Below are 10,793 nucleotides of genomic sequence, written 5' to 3'. Positions count from 1 at the left end.
CTGGGGAGGTGCACTGGAGGCCGGGTGCGCATTGCAGGCACAGGATATAGTGGGCCATGGAAGCGCACTGGAGGTCTGGAGCGTAAGGCTAGCACAACCCGTCCTGGCTGGATGCTTACTTTAGCCCCGGCAAGTGCGGGGCGCTGGTACAGGACGAACTGGGCTGTGAAGGCGCACTGGCGCCACAGTGCGTAGAGCTGGCGAAGGATATCCTGGGCCATGGAGGCGCACTGGAGATCTGGAGCGTATGGCTGGCACAACCCATCCTGGCTGGATGTTCAGTTTAGCCCGGCAAGTGTGGGGCGCTGGCACAGGACAAACTGGGCTGTGAAGGCGTACTGGCAACACAGTGTGTAGAGCTGGCACAGGATATCCTGGACCGAGGAGGTGCACTGGAGACCAGGAGCACTGAGCCGGCACAATCCGTCCTGGCTGAATGCCCACTCTAGCATGGCAAATGCGGGGCGCAGGCACAGTGCGCACCGGACTATGAATGCACACTGGAGATATAGTGCGCATCACAGCATAACATGGTGCCTGGCCGTTCACCTGATCCCCACGGTAAGCACGGGGAGTTGGCTCAGTTCTCCACCCTGACTCTGCCAATCTACCCGTGTGCCCCCCCCGCCCCCAATTTTTTTTGGGGGGGGGCTGCCTCTCGTGCTTCCGTTGTTGCCGTGCTAGTTCCTCGTCTCGTCGCCGCTCTGCTCTTGCTGCCTCCACCTGTTCCCATGGGAGGCGATCCCATCCGGCCTGGATCTCCTCCCACATCCAGGATCCCTTGCCGTCCAGGATGTCTTCCCAGGTCCATTGCTCCGGACCACGCTGCTTGGTCTTTTTGTGGTGGGATCTTCTGTGATGGTTTTCGTAAGGGGGAGACCAAGGTGCAGCGTGGTAAGTGCTCATGATAAATTGTATTATAACTCAGAACACTAAACAAAACAACAAACAAAGGAAAACGAACGTCACGTTCTGCAGGCTTTCACTGAGCTGTACAAAAACAAGATCCCACAACTGAAGGTGGGAAAAAGGGCTGCCTAAGTATGATTCCCAATCAGAGACAATGATAGACAGCTGCCTCTGATTAGGAACCATACTCGGCCAAACACAAAGAAATACAAAAACTAGATTGCTCACCCCACATCACACCCTGACCTAACCAAACTAGAGGAAATAAAACGTCTCTCTAAGGTCAGGGCGTGACACTATCTCATAATTCCAGGTACATCATAGGGGTTATTAATATGGGCACAGAAGACAAACATATTTTTACTTTATTTTTAAAGCTGCCCAGAGAGGACATTGTTTTTATGGGCAGAGGCAACTCATTCCATTCTGGGGCTCCAGTATACAAGAAAGCACATTTCCCAGCATTCCTCCTGAACCTGTATAAGCACACAACAGCAACACCTGATCTGGTGCTGTGATTGTGTGCATTCCTAACACGAGGAAAGTAATCACTTAGATATCTGGGCACAGGACCATAAATACTCCTGTAAACTAAACCTAGTCTAATCTGGGACACCCTAGCCTCAACAGGCAGCCAGTTTTGTTCCCAAAAGCAGCTCCTGCCTATGTGAGTATGTGGACTCACCTTCAATACTACCCTGATCAGCTTATTCTGGGCTATCTGGAGCATCCCCTTCATTAGTTTAGACAGAGTAAAAAGAACAATACAAATATTCCAACAAGTCACTAAAGTAATACTGCAAAATAACACGGCAAAGGAATACAATTTTTGGCTGCTTCATGGTATGGTTTGCTTGACATCGGAAAAGACAAGAGTTTTTCAGGATAAAAATAAATGAGATAGAGCTAAGCACAGGTAAAATCCTATAGGAAAACCTGCTTCAATCTGCTTTACACAAGACACTGGGATAGGAATTCACCTTTCAGCAGGACAATAACCAACAACACAAAGCCAAATCTTCACTGGAGTTGCTTACCAAGAAGACAGAGAATGTTCCTGAGTGGCCAGGTTACAGTTGTGACATAAATATGCTTAAAAATCTAAGGCAAGACTTGAAAATTGCTGTCTCGCCATGATCCCAGATACCTTGACAGAACTTGAATATTTTTTGAAGAATAATGGGCAAATATTGCACAATACAGGTGCGAAATGCTCTTACGAGACTTACCCAAAAAGACTCACAGCTGTACTAACTGCCAAATGTGTTTCTAACATGTATTGACTCTGACTGTCACGTCTGCTCCCGCTCTTCCAGTACCCCCCTCTGGCGCTTGAGGGCACCAGGCTGCCCTGCATCACGCACTCCTTCCATCCTTTACGCACACCTGCCTTCCCTCGTCACGCGCATCAGTGATATTGGACTTACCTGGACTCACTCATCTTTTTATTTCCTCCCCTATATTTGTCAGTTCCCTTGCTCTGTTCCCCGCTGCTGCATTGATTGTCCTTTGTTTGTGTAGCTTGTTTGCTGACATTTTTTACATTTACATTTTAGTCATTTAGCAGACGCTCTTATCTAGAGCGACTTACAGTAGTGAATGCATACATTTCATATTTTTTAATTTTTTTTTGTACTGGCCCCCCGTGGGAATCAAACCCACAACCCTGGCGTTGCACACACCATGCTGGCGTTGCAAACACCATGCTCTACCAACTGACGCTGTTCCTGTCTCGTTTCATGTCCGGTCTATATTAAATGTTTTACTCCCCGTACCTGCTTCGTCTCTCCAGCGTCATTCCATGTGACGGAATGCAGCAGCCATTACATGAAGCATCGGGGAGTACTGGCGTTCCGGTTGGTATGGTGGCATTGGCTCTGGGTCGCCACCGATGGAACCGGGGATGCCTAGCCAACTCGACAGGCTTCCACACCCTGGCTGGCTCAAGAGGTATCCTTGCCTCGGTTGGCTCGGCAGCTTCCCATCCCACGTCACTCTCCACCAGATCATCGGGCTCCCTTGCTGCAGCATGATCGACAGGTGTCTTGCCTCAGTCGGATTGTCTGGCTTCCATGCCTCAGCCGGCTCGCCAGGCTCTCACGCTCCTGCCGGTTCGTTGGGCTCCCACGTCCCAACCGACTTGCTCAGAGCTCATGTCTCGGCCGGTTCGCCCAGGTCGGATGCCGGGTGGAGCCCCAAGGGGGGGGGTACTGTCACGTCTGCTCCCGCTCTTCCCCCCCTGGCGCTTGAGAGCACCAGGCTGCCCTGCATCACGCACTCCTTCCATCCTTTACGCACACCTGCCTTCCCTCGTCACGCGCATCAGTGAAATTGGACTCACCTGGACTCACTCATCTGTTTATTTCCTCCCCTATATTTGTCAGTTCCCTTGCTCAGTTCTCTGCTGCTGCATTGATTGTCTTTTGTTCGTTACCGGTTTGCTGACACTGTTCCTGTCTCGTTCAATGTCCGTTATTTGATGTTTTACTCCCCATACCTGCTCCGTCTCTCCAGCATCATTCCATGTGACACTGACTAAAGGAATAATCAACCACAAACCACTAATTCCTAGGATTAACAAAGTTAAATAACACTAATATGTAATTTAACCTCTCTGGGGTATGCGGGACACACTCGCCAACAGCCAGTGAAATAGCAGGGAGGCAAATTCAAAACAACAAAAATCTCATAATTCAAATTTCTCAAACATACAACTATTATATCCCATTTTAAAAATACACTTCTCGTTAATAAATGTGCAACATTTTGAGGTTTGTCTATTTTCTGAAGATGCATATAATTATAGTAGTGTAACGGCTGTCTGAGGAAGAAGTGGACCAAAATGCGGCGGAGTTAGGGTTCGTCATATTTAATTCAACGAACACTATGCAATTCACAAAAACAACAAAACTGACAGCCAACACAGTCCTGTCAGGTGCAACCACAATGACAAGAACAATTACCCACGAAACACAAAGGAAACATAGGCAACTTATGTGTGACTCCCAATCAACCACAACCCTCTACAGCTGTGCCTGATTGGAAGTCACACGGCCAAAATCAATGAAACAATAAAACACACACTCCCTTCTGCCACATCCTGACCCAACTACACCCTCTACTGGTCAGGACGTGGCAAGTAGACTGTATTTTATGGTATTCTGATTTAATCTGATCATAGGGCAACAGAACATAAGTGGTTGCCTATGCAATGTTTTACCATAACTTAAGAGGCACTTAATGGTGTTCTACAGCTCGATAAATTACTTTGCAATGACTCAGTGTCACAAATGATGGCTTCTATTGATTGTACAGCATACCCTGGGATAGCCTCGTATGTAATATAGCTGGACGCATTGGTCAACTAACGTTAGCTAATTATGGTGCCTCATGCTAGTTATGTTAAACCCAGCTATAGTTTTGTTTCATTACTGGTAACAAGTTGGTTTAATCTATTAGTGATCATTACATTGGTGATTGATTTAACGGGTAGTCATGGAAACAGCACACTACTGATTTCATGGCCAACGACGTGTGCCTCACCATTCAATAATCACTCCAAATGCATCTTCCTCGTTATTGATTACATACCTTTCAACATCTGTTGGAAACTGGAAAAAGGACTTTCCTCCCTTGCTCTGGACAGTATTGTAGCCGATTGCTGCACATAGCCTCATCTTTGTATCTTCATAAAATTGCAGTAGTTATCAGTATCTTTGACAATAACACACATTACATTTTTTTTTAAGTTGCTTCCCCTCCCCTAAACAAAATCACAGAGAACATTTTACAGTAAAACATGTATTTATTGATGACATATGTGTCTTATCGTGAAAAAAAGTTGATTCACAGAAGGAGTACTAGTGGCAACCTGCAAAGACATCGATTTCTAGCTATTTAAGCCAAGAATTGTTTTTTAAATTGTGAGTTGTGAATTAGCTAGCCAGCTAGATATCTACTTGGGACAAGCTAGTTAGCTAGCTATCGTCAAGAAGAGGATGAAGACCATTTGTGCCTTACTGAATAAGCATCATGTTCATTAGGAAAATGCCCACTATTTAGTGCATTCGTCCTAAACAAAGTCATCTCTATAAATAATTAGGGAAGTCAAGTCAACCAAACTTAGTGCACTGTGTTTGTTACAGATTCTAGTTTTGTAAACAGAAAACTGTATGGAGATCAAATGTTTAATTGATGAGAAAATTAGCAGAATGTCAGCCAAAATCCATCTAGCTCAATCTTCTCCCACTGCCGGCCACTGGTCTAACCATATTTAGTAGTGAGAGGAAACTCCAACCGGATAATTCACATTGATAGATCCAGTGAAATATCTGTCTCATTGTTCTATCTGTGCTCATACCCTGACTTTGAGAAGGGATTGCGTGACGATGAGTTTAGCAACCGCGTGACACAGCATGAAAACATGAATGTGATGGGTCGACAGTCAGTTGGGTGGGACGTTTCTCCATTCATTGCCTAATGGGATTCCTATCACCTCCTTTCTGTAATATATCTGTTTTCCAGACACACAGGATGCATTGCGACATGATACTTGAAGCAGAAACCGAGTTGGATAATTTGGTACACTGTTTAGAATGGGCACATTTAAGCAAAATAAATACTTTGTCATGACTTTGTGATCTGGTGTGCAGGTAACTGTTTTAAAAGCATTATGAAATCTGCTAGTGTGTTATCCCCAATCTCCAGTGATGAGAATGATGTACAGTTGAAGTCGGAAGTTTACATACACCTTAGCCAAATACATTTAAACTCAGTTTTTCACAAGTCCTGACATTTAATCCTAGTAAGAATTCCCTGTCTTAGGTCAGTTAGGATCACTACTTTATTTTAAGAATGTGAAATGTCAGAATAATAGTAGAGAGAATTATTTCTTTCAGCTTTTATTTCTTTCATCACATTCCCAGTGGGTCAGAAGTTTACATACTCAATTAGTATTTGGTACCATCGCCTTTAAATTATTTAACTTGGGTCAAACATTTCAGGTAGCCTTCCACAAGCTTCCCACAATCAGTTGGGTGAATTTCGTCCCATTCCTCCAGACAGAGCTGGTGTAACTGAGTCAGGTTTGTAGGCCTCCTTGCTCGCAGGCGCTTTTTCAGTTTTGCCCACAAATTTTCTGTAGGATTGAGGTAAGGGCTTTGTGACGGCCGCTCCAATACCTTGACTTTGTTGTCCTTAAGCCATGTGGCAAACCTCTTCGAAGTTAGGAGCGTTTGTCACAAATTAAGTGGGAAACTGTCACCAAAGTCAGCCCAGAATGAAAGTTATTTCGAACATGACAGTACCTGTGTGTTTGTTTCGCTGTCCTGGTCCACCCAGGCCGCAGGTAAGGACAAGGATAGCAGGGTTCGGTACACAAATCTGGTTCTCGGTAGGTCCAGGTCTAAACGCCAACAGGTAAGTCCAAAACAGTCCAGCTCGTACACGGTAAATCCAGCCAATGTAGATTGTCTCTTTCTCTATGGTTCATAGATCCTTCCCGCCCTCTCTCCCTCTTCCTGGTTTTTCTTCACCTTTTATCTGTGGGTCGGCTCCACCTTCTGAGGGTTCCCCTTGCTTCTGGGAATTGAAAGTTTTGGCAGTCGGCCATTTTGTGATCTGTAGTTCTGATCGGGGTGGCCATTTTAGTGATCGGGCAGAGCCCGTTTATTAGTTCTGCCCTCACATATCTGCCATTTATCACTCGACCCCCTTCTTTGCCACAGCCATTTTGCCACAACTTTGGAAGTATGCTTGGGGTCATTGTCCATTTGGAAGACCCATTTGCGACCAAGCTTCCTGACTGATGTCTTGAGATGTTGCTTCAATATATCCACATCATTTTACTACCTCATGAGGCCATCTATTTTGTGAAGTGCACTAATCCATCCTGCAGCAAGCACCCCCACAACATGATGCTGCCACCCCCGTGCTTGAGGGTTGGGATGGTGTTCTTCGGCTTGCAAGCGTCCCCCTTCTCCCTCCAAACATAACCATGGTCATTATGGCCAAACAGATCTATTTTTGTTACATCAGACCAGATGACATTTCTCCAAAAAGTATGATCTTTGTCCCCATGTGCAGTTGCAAACCGTAGTCTGTCTTTTTTTGGGGCGGTTTTGGAGCAGTGGCTTCTTCCTTGCTGAGCGGACTTTCATGTTATGTCGATATAGGACTCATTTTACAGTGGATATAGATACTTTTGTACCTGTTTCCTCCAGCTTCTTCACAAGGTCCTTTGCTGTTGTTCTGGGATTGATTTGTACTTTTCGCACCAAAGTACATTCAACTCTAGGAGACAGAACGTGTCTCCTTCCTGTTTGTACTTGCATACTATTGTTTGTACAGATGAACGTGGTACCTTCAGGCGTTTGGAAATTGCTCCCAAGGATGAACCAGACTTGTCGAGGTCTACAATTTTTTCTGAGGTCTTGGCTGATTTCTTTTGATTTTCCCATGATGTCAAGCAAAGAGGCACTGAGTTTGAAGGTAGGCCTTGAAATACATCCACAGGTACACCTCCAATTGACTCAAATGATGTCAATGAGCCTATCAGAAGCATCTAAAGCCATGACATCATTTTCTGGAATTTTCCAAGCTGTTTAAAGGCACAGTCAACTTAGTGTATGTGAACTTCTGACCCACTAGAAATGTGATACTGTGAATTACAAGTGAAATAATCTGTCTGTAAACAATTGTTGGAAAAATTACTTGTGTCATGCACAAAGTAGATGTCCTAACCGACTTGCCAAAACTATAGTTTGTTAACAAGAAATTTGTGGAGTGGTTGAAAAACAAGTTTTAATGACTCCAACCTAAGTGCATGTTAACTTCCGACTTCAACTGTAGCTGTGACGTGTTCCTACACAATTTCCTGACTTTCACAGACGGACCACTTAGAAGTTAAATCATGGGGACATTTGTTATTTTACCCAGTGATAAAACATAGGCTTTCACCAAATTGACAGGAGTTTCTTGCTTTTTATTTCTGGGGGTGGATTCATTAAAGAAAATGTTCGAATTTTTCTTCCACTTTGACATTACAGTTTATTTTGTTTAGATCATAGACAGAAAATTAGAATGAAATCCATTTTAATCTCACTTTGTAATAAAATGTGCAGAAATCCAAGGGGGTGTAGACCTTCTATAGGCACTTGTAAGCCTAAATGAATGTGGATTTTTCAGTGTTGCCACATGTGCTGTGTCTCACCATCTTGTATTCACCTATGTTACACAAATTGTTTCAATCCGACAGTATTTCCAGCCGTTTAAGGAAATGGTTACTGGGTCTAAGGAAGTAGTACGTATGATCTATACATAATGTTGATGGTTTCCCTGGCAGTATCATGGCTACTTTGATCTGCTGCACCTTATTACATTTGTTTTGTATTTGGTCATTTTAATAGACAGGGGAAAATAAAATATGTGTTATATGTGTTACTTGCCTTCAATGTCAAGTTGTACTCGTCTGGTTCCCAAACGTAACCCATTGGAATCGTAGATCTCCGCAAGGTATTGCCCATTGTTGATAAAGAACTTTGATCTTTTTTCACTCCTTTCCCCAAAGGTCACCTTGTTTCTTTTCAGTGAGAATGTCAGTGCGGGACCGTCGGTGAGGTTCTTTTTAAACAGCAGTTCACATCCACTAGCGTTGGTCATCAGCTGGAGATCCAGAGTTCCACTCAGAACCACAGAACACTGGGATGAGTTATGAGAAGCATTACAAGTGGTCACTGTGTCTGTGGCTGAGGAGAGAGAGAGAGATATCTCCATACATAGCTACATCTGATGTGCTACAGTAGAAATGACAACATGATATACAGAAACTATAATGTTAACGTAATAAGGCAGTTACTTTGATAGGAACGAAAAACATGTTCAAAAGTAATATTACTAAGGAAAAAACTACGAAGGCAATGAGCCAGAGGGGGGGAAAGTTCATGCAAGTTCTGAAGTTCTGTTCTGACTGGAGATGGCCAAATGTATGCATTCTTGATCTGGAAGAACACTGGGGAAGTGCTTGGGCTTTCATCGAAGAGAAGTTTGTCCGGCTCAGTAATGATATTTGGAACTCAAGCGTGAAAAGTTAATACAACATGTCGATTATTTGAAATGATGAGTGCTTCTCACAGTCACCTTTTCATGTTGTTTATTAAAATACTTTTTATTCAAATCATATGGTTTGGTTTCAATACTTCAAAACCAAATGGTAGGTCCAGGTAATCACAACAATAGATGGATGTTGAATGGAGCGAATTTGGAGCAGCATTTATTAAAAACAATTGCGAGGAGCAGTTTTTAGCAGAGCAATAAGCAGGATTTTCGACTGCTCAACTCCGTTTACATACTCTGCTTCGAGGCAAGCAACACTGAACCCTGCATAGGAGCACCTGTTGTTCCGTAGCAATGTGAGTGAGGCCTTTGAAATAGGTTAACATACAGGGCCAGACTGATTACAAGGACGCATACTCAGAGCATGCACTGAACAGCTCGCAAGTGTCTTCACTGACATTTTCAACCTCTTCCTGACCCAGTCTTTAATACCTACATGTTTCAAGCTGACCACCATTGTCCCTGTGTCCAAGAACACCAAGGTAACCTGTCTAAATGACTATCACCCTGTCGCACTGGTCATGGTTCACATCAACACTATCCTCCCAGACACCCTGGACGCACTCTAATTCGCATACCACCACAACAGATCCACAGATGACGCAATCTCTATTGCACTCCACACTGCCCTTTCCCACTTGGACAAAAGGAACACCTACCTGAGAATGTTATTCATTGACCACAGCTCAGCATTCAACACGATGGTGCCCTCCAAGCTCATCACTAAGCTAAGGACCCTTGCACTGAACACCTCCCTCTGCAACTGGATCCTGGACTTCCTGACGGGCCTTCCCAGGTGGTAAGGATAGGCAGCAACACATACACCACACTGACCCTCAACACAAGGGCCACGCGTGACCGCCCACAACTCAAACACCATCATTAAGTTTGTGGTACGGTGGCCTGATCACCGACAACGATGAGACGACCTATAGGTAAGAGGTAAGAGATGTGGTAGTGTGGTGCCAGTGTAGGACATGGGGATGTTTCAAACATACTCCTCAGCATTAAGTGTCCCGCTTGCGTGGGCTCATTAGCTAGCTTTTGTGGTGGCACGATCGGCTAATACGCTCGAGGGAGGACAGTCAAATGTGTTGGTGAGGAAAAGGTCCCGAGGTCGTGCCAGGTACGGGCCGATTTGGGAGGAAGTGGTACTCGCTACTTTACTTTTCAATTATTTCTATATTTTGTTTCTCTCTGCATTGTTGGGAAGGGCCCATATGCATTTCACTGTTAGTCTACACCTGTTGTTTACGAAGCATATGACAAATACAATTTGATTTGATTTGTGAGGGTGACCTTCATTTTAAGAAAGTCTTACAGGTTCATGCTGTTTAATTTTTCATGAGAAAAAGTATTCGAACGCAATTTGTTTCCATATACTTTGAAAATGTATTAATGCCATTGCTAATTCATATATGGCAACAGAATATAAAAAAAAAATGTAAAGCCAATACCATATAAAAATGTATTAGAAGTCAATTAATTAATACAATGAAAGAGCAAAGGGCTTTGTGCTTTCTTGAAAAGGTTATGTCGTGGAAATTCTTACGCAGGAGCACTCAAAGTCAATCTTAAATCAATCATTGTCTATTGTCAGCACGCTGGAGAGGTTCCAACAAACATAATGCACCATAGTAAATGTCTGTCAGGAGCTGTGCTGGGGCAGTCCCAGCAGTTGTCTTAAATACGGCTATACACAGACAAGTTATATTTGCATAATTAATTCATCATTACCATTTGTTTCATTCATGTGACCGACCAATACTGGT

The sequence above is a fragment of the Salmo salar genome, chromosome ssa09 (genome assembly GCF_905237065.1).
Source record: "Salmo salar chromosome ssa09, Ssal_v3.1, whole genome shotgun sequence".
Taxonomy (NCBI): domain Eukaryota; kingdom Metazoa; phylum Chordata; class Actinopteri; order Salmoniformes; family Salmonidae; genus Salmo; species Salmo salar.
This window is presented reverse-complemented; position numbering follows the sequence as displayed.